The following is an 8,866-nucleotide window of genomic DNA, read 5'->3' on the forward strand; positions in this document are numbered from 1 at the left end:
ACGGTGCAGTGGCTTTTGTGTGCCGGAGATGGGTGAGGAGGACAAAATCCCCATCCTTTTGCTGCACGATTCAATTGAAAAGTTACCACAGGACAGCGTGCCGTAGGGTAACTCGTGTTCCTCGCAGGTGCCGGGAGGGCAGCGGCGAGAGCAGCGCCCTTGGCGGGGCAGGAGCGATTGCGGAGGGCAGAGCAGCCCCTGCGCGCCCCGCCCGGCAAAGGCGCTGCCCGGGTGTGCCTGCTCCCAGCGCTGCTCGGAAAGCGTTCGTGTAAAACCATTACCAGGTTTTATTTAATAACCTCCTAACCCTCTCTCTCTCTCCTCCTCCTCCCCTCTGTTCCTCTAATGCCTTTTACAGCTCTTGCTGCGCAGCGTGAAGCCTCAGAGCTGTATTCATCAATGACTCACACCCTTGCTTAGGGGCCAATTTTCATGGAAGCTATACAGGAAAATTTTGAAATGCACCTATCTCATGCAGGGCACAAGATGATTTCTCTATTCATTACTATTCCAAAAGGACTTGTTGTCCTTTGGAAATGTTCACATATTACTTACATTTGTGTGTGGGTGCATACATGTGCAGAGCTAACTTGCCTTTAGATTTGAGTGGTCGAAAAATAAAAATGTATTGTTATTATCATTTATACCAGTCAGCTGAAGGGTAACTGAGGGCCTGCTTGTACTCAGTGAAAGCAGACAAATGCAAAGGAAAATGCAGCATCGTGCATTAGGGGAGCAAATTCTACAGACTCAAGCACAAAACTTGTTAAAAATCACCCTTTTGTTTGATGCTATAAGTAGCAGCTTTCTGAGGAATTTGGAAGTAAAGCTAAGGACTTACTCTGAGAAACAAAACTGCAGCTCTGAAAGATTTCTGTGTTGATCAAGGTTTTACCTTTCAAAAACTCTCCAAGAAAACATGTTCATTTCCCTTAAGACACCACAAGTTAACTCAAGTTTTAACTTTGAGGGGAAAGAGAGATAAAATAATAGAAATTATTATCCAAAATGACCTCTCAATTTAAAACCCATTTGACAGAAGGGGAATCATTACTGCAGAATTGCCAGGCATAGTCTAATTGCGTTCTCAGGGGTTGCTAATTATATCCAAAATTACTTTAAACAATTTTGGGGAAGAGTCTGAGACTCAGTGCTTAGCATAAAGCAGTTTATTTACGCATGTACAAAGTAGCTTACATCCCTAAAGGATTAAAGCAATTTCAATATTTTACTGTAAGTTGTTGCAAAAATTGTGTCATGCAATGATGAATCAGAAGTGGTACGAAAAAAAGAGGGCAAAATATACTTTTGCTTTTCCTAATTTTTCCAACAGGCATTTCAAATTGTAATTCTAAAAATAGCTTTTTCCTTCACTTTGTTTCTTAAACAAAATGGAAAAATCTCTTTCTGCAAGTCAGACCCATCCACTGACATTAATTTCTACCTTCTGTCTGTGCAGGTAAGTTCCTCAACAATGTGTTAAAGATCAGATTTGGGTTTTCCTTATTTGTTGTTGTTTTGCTGAATTAATTTTGCTAACAAAACTTTCTGCTTAACAGATGAGCTTTTTCTATGGCCTAACAAGAGAGAATTCTCTTACAGGAATGCACAGAATTTCCAAGCTCCACATGTATGTTACATAGATCAGAAAAATTCACGGCTCGTTCAGACCCAAAAAATAGCAATGAGTCCTGTGAAGGCAGTAGTGTGATCCTTGTTTTAGAGATGACAAAACAGAGGCATGAAGAGGTTAAGTAAATTCCCCCATATTGCCCAGAATACCAAGTAGGAAATTGGAATAGTTTAATTTGTAATTATTTTTAATTTTTTATTTATTTTATTTTACTTCCAGGCACAGCTTTAGCACCTCTGGGGAAGTAATGGCTGTTTTGTTTACAATGGGCAGCCTGAATCCAGTTCTTCCTTCCCAAAGTGCATTTGTGCTGCAGAGAATATGTAGGGATTGTGAATGTACTCCTAAGTAGCATTCCACAGTTGAACTAATTGCCAGGCCAAGCGAGGGACCACAGTAAATGGGTGAATAATTTGATCCAAGATGGATTTGTACTCTACCAACACAGCCTGAAATCTTCTAATGCTTTTGGATTTGACTGTGAGCTGTTCATTGTTGTTTGAGCCTGTTCTTTTCTATTACCATATTTTCTCTGGATATCATTTCTGTGTACCTTATCTTTGTATAAAAGGCCACATCTTTACCATATTTCCAGGGAGTAGTCAGTAGAGGCATACAAAATTTACTGCTGTAGACCAAAATATGACAGATAAAGGTAGTGCATTACAAAGTTCTTGCCCTCAATCATGCAGAAGGCTCTCTATGCCTCTGTGAGCAGTGGCACAAGTGTGGCTGCACTGTAATGGGAGAGGGGTTAACAGCAAACCAAGACATTTTCTGCAGCAAAAAGAGATGGAATCTTCTCTAAGCAATTACCTTTTATGTAATAAACAATGTCGGTGGTCAATAGAGGGAGTTTTCTTACTCTAATCCCCTTTCATTTAGCTTAAAATAGAAGTGCTATTAGTTTGACTAGCAGGTTGGTGTATCATGAAGCCTGGTCATACCTGCTTGCATGTTAAATTTAACCTCTAGCAGAAACGTTCCTCCAGTAGCTTTTGTCTATGCTTTCCTTGAATAAAATACAGTAATACATGCTGGAGCTTCAGTGGTGTTAGATGCTTTTGTCAGATGTGCCTATTGATATGCTGCAGCCTTTTGGAATACAGAGTGCATTGCTTTTTTATTACAGATTTCATTGGCATCATAAAGTTGTGAGTAGCTTTTCCTGTACTTTTAGCTTGTATTGGCTCTGAAAATCCAGCTCTAATTACTAATGGATACTTTCAAAAATCATTTATTTCTGGTAAAGGATGCACATAATCTGTTATCATTAGATATCTGCTGGCAGTAGATACAGCACAGCTTGTGCTTTGGCTAACCCTTGAAGGAGGGGAAGGTTTGATAAATGAGAAAAGCCAAAAGCTTTTGTGCTTATATGTGCTTAAGGTAATTTAAAGGTTACAACAGCATATCTGTCATTCAATGGATGTGATGTTCCTCAAGGATGCAGTGAGATGTGACAGAATGGTCACACAGCTGAGTAGCCCTCAGCTCAGTTACAGGACACACAAAACCAGAGCTTCAAGGCACCATGTTTCCTTTGTGTTACATACATCACCTCTGTCTGCTGTCCTTTCTAGTGGAGTGCAGCTACTGTGATCTCTTTCCTGACCATCAGTTTTCTTGTATCTTCTTTTTTGCTTCAAAAATATGTTTATTTGAAGGAGAGTTGAAGTAAAAAATAAAAATGCAGCTCAAAATTAGAAATAAAGGAAGTTAGTTCTACTTAATATTATGAAAGGTTATACACAAAAGCAGTGAAAACTGCAAAGCTTTTAAAATTTCTTTTAGTGTTGTTTTAATTTTGTTTTCATTCTTGTTTTTATCATCTTCTTTACAAAGAGTGTCATGGTACAGCAAGGGTGGTGCCTTGGAAGGCCAGAGGTCTTGCAGTTAGAGAAGGGTGATCAAAGAGAAGAGCGTGAGCCTGACCTCAGCCACAGCCATTCCCAGCTCTTTGCTGAAACCTCGAGCAACTGCAATTTCTTCTGTTCCCTACTTGTGTTTGTGAATTCTCAGTGTTTGAATCCCACCGCTTCTGGCTTGTAAAATTCTGTGTTTGTAGCAAGTTTCTTCATTTGCTTTCTGGTTTTGTCACTACTGAAGGAATCAGAACACTTTTAGTTGTTTATTCCTTAGCAGTTCTGTATTTTGTGGAGGGAAATTGGCCTTCCTCCTGCCAGCATCCATGGAGCCAGAGAACACCCCAGAGTTGTCAAGGCAACAGATTCTGCTTGGGGAGCTGCAGAAGAGAAAGGGACAGGAACATCCTCAGGGCTTTTGTTGCAGGGCACAGAAACAGGTGTGGTCCTTCACTGCAAACACCATCTATGGGTGGCTCAGGGAAAGTAGAAGTTATAGTAACATAGTGAGGTGGAGCTTCTGAGAGCAGCATCCTGATGTGCACTCTGGTCTGGAATCACAGGCACACTCTGGGCTTCTCTTCAGTGTGTTTGTTCTGCTGGGCTAGGCCCTACTGAAATAGTGGCATAAATCAAGTGGGTTTAGGCTTTTGGATGGGAAAGGGAGCTTGGTTCTCTTTACTACCGAAAATTTTTAGCAAGCAAAGCTTTCTATTTAAAAATTTTATCACTATTCAGTGCTCTAGAAGGGTGCTTATTGGTCTAATTACTAACTGGATTCCTGTGGTGATCTTGCTTGCCTCTGCTGAGAGATTTGCTTCTCATGCTGGCCAAACCTTACAGTGAACAAGATCCTTAGCTGGAATAAGGCACAGGGCTCACCTGAACCAACAGACCTGTGCTAAAATTTACCTGGTGCACACTGTGAGCTGCAGGATTCCAACACAGAAAACGCCATTGCAAAAGCCTAGAATGCACAGAACCTAGCAGAAGTTCCTTCATTCTGTCCCAAGGACAGGATCCAAGGATTCTGTCTGCATTGTAGTAGTTCTGGTATTTCTTCTGCTCCAACAGCCAGCAGTTAGAAAATCTTACACCTGTATATTATATTGAACCCTCAATGTGTATTTCTATGGAGGAATGAAAAATTATGCATTTCCCATTAAACATACAATGAAGCTATCAAGGGTTTCACAGAGTATTTTGTATGCGGAGATCAGATGGCCCCAAGACTTGTTGCTGTGCTTGGTATTTGGCATGCAGTGTCACCCCCTTCATGCAGTAGCTGCTTGATACCTCTGAAGTGCATATTTGCTGTCATGTAACTGCTATGTGCATAGTAAAATGCTATATAGGACAGAGCACAATCTTGTTTGATATTATGATCCTGTAATTTACTTTAAAAAGATTAATCTTGTAAATACTTTAAAGTTATATTAGTAGTTGCAGTAAGCTGTTTAAGATGTGTGAAGCAGCATTATTTATATTTATAGCCAGTGACCTTGATACCTTCTACTCAGAGTTGAGATATTTTTATGACTTTGTTTCTTTATTTTCTTGGTCTTCGTTAAAAAAGAAAAGCACTCCCAAAAATTAAACAAAAACACTGTTAGATTTTTGATTTTCAAAAGATCTCCCAAACTTTTATAAACTATGATCCATGGAGGTTTTGGAGGTTATTTGAACACTTATTGCCATTTCATGTAGTCATTTAAGTCATTAGGGTGTGAGTAATGTACACTTAGAGAGACAGGACATTATCTATGTATTAGCCTCTTTGAAGTGCATTTTATTTTTGTATCAGTCATTTCAGGAAAAGGTTCTGAGCCTAAGAGCACAGATGAAAATATATACAATCCCTTTAAAAGGTGGAATATTTGAATTTAGCTTGCAACATAGTTGCATGAAATTATCACTCCTGTCATGTCAGCTGAAATATCAGAAATCCTATTTCTAATCCCTTCCATGTAATGTGGCACAGGGACACAGATACGTATCAGCCACAAAGGGAGCCAGCACAGCCTTTCCAACAGACTCTGCAGGCTGCCTACAATTCAATTCCCCTTCTCCAGCCTCCCCACCCACTGGTTGAGCCTCTTGTTGCCCTTCCAACACCTAATGCACTCCTGACACAATGGAGGGAGGGCAGGAGCAGTGTGGTGAAAAATCAGACACTGCAGACAAAAACTTGACAGACTGTCTTCCTCCCAGTGCCACAATATGAACTGGCCAAGTGAAAAGTGATGGCCATTATCCTGTCTCACTGAATGGTTTAAGTGACTTAGAGCCACATGCAGAGAAAGTTCTTTGGACTATTTCCATGGGGGTTTTTAATTTAATTTGCATGATTAGATGTACAAGGTAGGTTTTACAGTTTGAGGCAGCTTCATTTCCCTCTGACTCCTATGTAAAGTAAGGATAATTTCACTGAAGCCATTGGAGTAACTTCATTATCAAATGGATGTTAGGAGAGCACTTTCACAGTCCTTAGGCAGCTTTCCAGTCATTGCTCCTCAATACTCACCACAAGCTCCTGTTTGCATCTTCTCTGAGGCTGGGGGTTCTGGGCAGGCTGGGCTCTCACCCAGCCCTGCACATCTCAGGTAAGGTGGCTCCTGATGGATTGCTCCATCCGGACATAACCTGAGTCAACAGCCAGGAGTCTCATGCACCCAAACAACTTCTGCATTGACAGCAATCCTGAAAATGAAGGTCTTCTGTAAGCACAGCGTTGGATTTACAACTGTACAAATGCTGCCTCAGGTTCACTTGAATGCTTTGTCTTTGACATTCCAGGCTGGTACCTCTATCCTGGGATGCTGGACATGCATCTCTTTCCTTTTTTTTTGTCACAAATACTGACTTGAGATACTTTCCTCTCTGAAAGTTTTGCTAAAATGAATAAACTCCAGGGAAAAGTTTCAATTCAGAGAACTGATTTCTTGAAGGATTCCCAGCAAGTTCTTAACAAAAGCTCTGACAAAAGCAACTTCTCCCTGCCTCCCTGTCCAGTGACTCCTGCTAACTCAAAAGCATATCCATGGCCTTGAGAGGAGCAGCTGTAAGAGCAGAAGCAGCCAGAGGCTAAATGTAAGCAGAGGGAAATGGACCAAGATCCGTGTACTTCTGTAATTGTTGTATCACATGGGAACTTGGGGCACCAAGCCTGGCTGTTCCCTGGTGTGTGCTACAGCTTCTGGAGCCTGGCCTGACCAGTAAATCCTTTAATTATTTACAATTGGGCCATGTTTTTATTCATGTCCAAAAGCAGGAGAAGGCTGCTTGGACCCACTCACCAATGCTGTCAGTGTGTAGAGCTGTTAGAAAGCACACATGGAGCAGCCAGGAGGTGTGATTTGAGAGGCAACAAAAGATGCTGCTTGTCTTGTATTTATCCCTAAAGTACATAAGATACTGTAAATAATGGCAAGCCAAAAAAAAAAAAAAATCAGATTGTTGCAAGTGCAACATACTAGAAACGACTTTTTTCCCTTTGCAGAGGAAATGCATTTAGCAATCTCTTCCCATTTATTATTTCTGATGGAAGCAAAATCTTACCACATAATAAGACAATATTTCATATACCTGAATCCACATTCATCCTCCCACCAGCACCATCCTCCATCTTTTCTATCTTCCTTTTCTTTTTTTTTGGAATTTGTGGTTAGGCAGTACTTGTAGTAAAATAATAATATTTTATGATTACTTGCAGAAAATCAAATAATAATGTGTACTATTTTTAATTTTTTCACCTTTGTTCTGATATGCTAAAATCGTGATTTTGGCAGTTGAGCACTCTGTTGATAAAACCTGAAATACATGACAATATGAGTGAAATTCATTATCAAGCAAAGAGTGTAGTGAACTTTGCAGCAAATCATCACAAAGTAATCTTGCTTTTCTCTCTGGTCTAACTGTAAATGTGATTTGCAGTCTTATGGAAAGGACTTTGTGCTAGTTTTGATGTTACATACAAATAGTCTTGCTTTGTAAAATTCCCATTATGCCTGTTTACATTGAGCAGCAGTGCCATTGATTCAAGCTGTACTGATTGGAAAGCAGAAGTCGTTAACGCTAAACCCCTTCAAAGTTTTTCATAAATTTGTGGCATTTTTCCAGCGTTGCTCACAAAACAGCACAGAGCTGCTGGAAGGAAATGGTCCAGCTGCAGGGATAAGAGGAGCCAAAAAGTAACATCCAAATAGAAATTATCCAGTTCGTGATTTCACTTTGATCACCAGATGTTTGCCATGTGACTGAGAACACAAGAGAGGAGAATGTGATGCTGTGGTACTTAGCTTAAATCTAACACAAGGGTTCATAGCTCAGCAATAGATATACACAAACAGTTATTGGCTTTTTCCATCTTTTGAGAAATTCCTTTCTTTTAATATTGATTACAGAAAACTATGTCTTCATGCCAAGTTCTGGTTTGGTTTTTCAATTCTTTAAGTTCTGAAAGACTGTGGAAGCAGAGCAAGATTCACTCCAGATTAATGGTACAGTTTACTCTGCTTTGGTTGGTAATTTGTCTCTATGAAGACTGGCTAGCGATGTTAGCAAATCATAAAGAGCATTATTCCCCACCTCTAAGGGTTTCACATTTAGATTTGAATCATTTTCCTAATTTTAACACTAGCAATCATTTGATTTAGCTGCCACCAATACAATGTACTTCTGGTTTAGCTTGCTCTGGAACAGCCTCAATTCTAGATTGAAAAAGTATAACAATTCTTTCTTTCCTAACATTTTGAATGATAATTCTTCCTTTTCCGACATTTTAACCAAATTCTCTTTTTAGATTTTAAGTTCTGCAGATCAAAGACTGTCTTTTAGTGACTTGCGCTGTGACAACCACAGTGGATCCCCACATTTAGATATCAAGACAGTGCAGGTACAAAACCACCACAGAGCCTTTTTGATTGTTAACCTTCTACCTCCCCTTTTTGTGTTGTGCTTCAAATGTATCCAGCTTCACTGAAAACAGATTAAATTCTCTGTCATTTGCTTCCAGCCCAATATTTATCATTATATACAATATAATGTGAATTTTTAAATAAGTCAGCTTTATTTCTCATTTGTGCAACAGCATAGATTTCATTAACTATATAAATTCTCACTTTTCATTACATGAAAGTTTCTCAGTTGTGAACTTCCTTGACCTACTTGGCAGTCCTAACAGTGAATAGCATTGATTTTCTTTATCTATTAACCTCTGAAATGTGTGATATTGACTTACAACATAGGTTTTAATGTAAGATGAAATAATGCCACTTATTATTTTAGAATCTGGGGAAGAAAGAATTTTATAATAGGTTCTTTTATGTGAAACAAAGTGTTCTTAGCATTTTTAGCAATTTCTGAATGT

Source organism: Melospiza georgiana, chromosome 10 (genome assembly GCF_028018845.1).
Source record: "Melospiza georgiana isolate bMelGeo1 chromosome 10, bMelGeo1.pri, whole genome shotgun sequence".
NCBI lineage: Eukaryota > Metazoa > Chordata > Aves > Passeriformes > Passerellidae > Melospiza > Melospiza georgiana.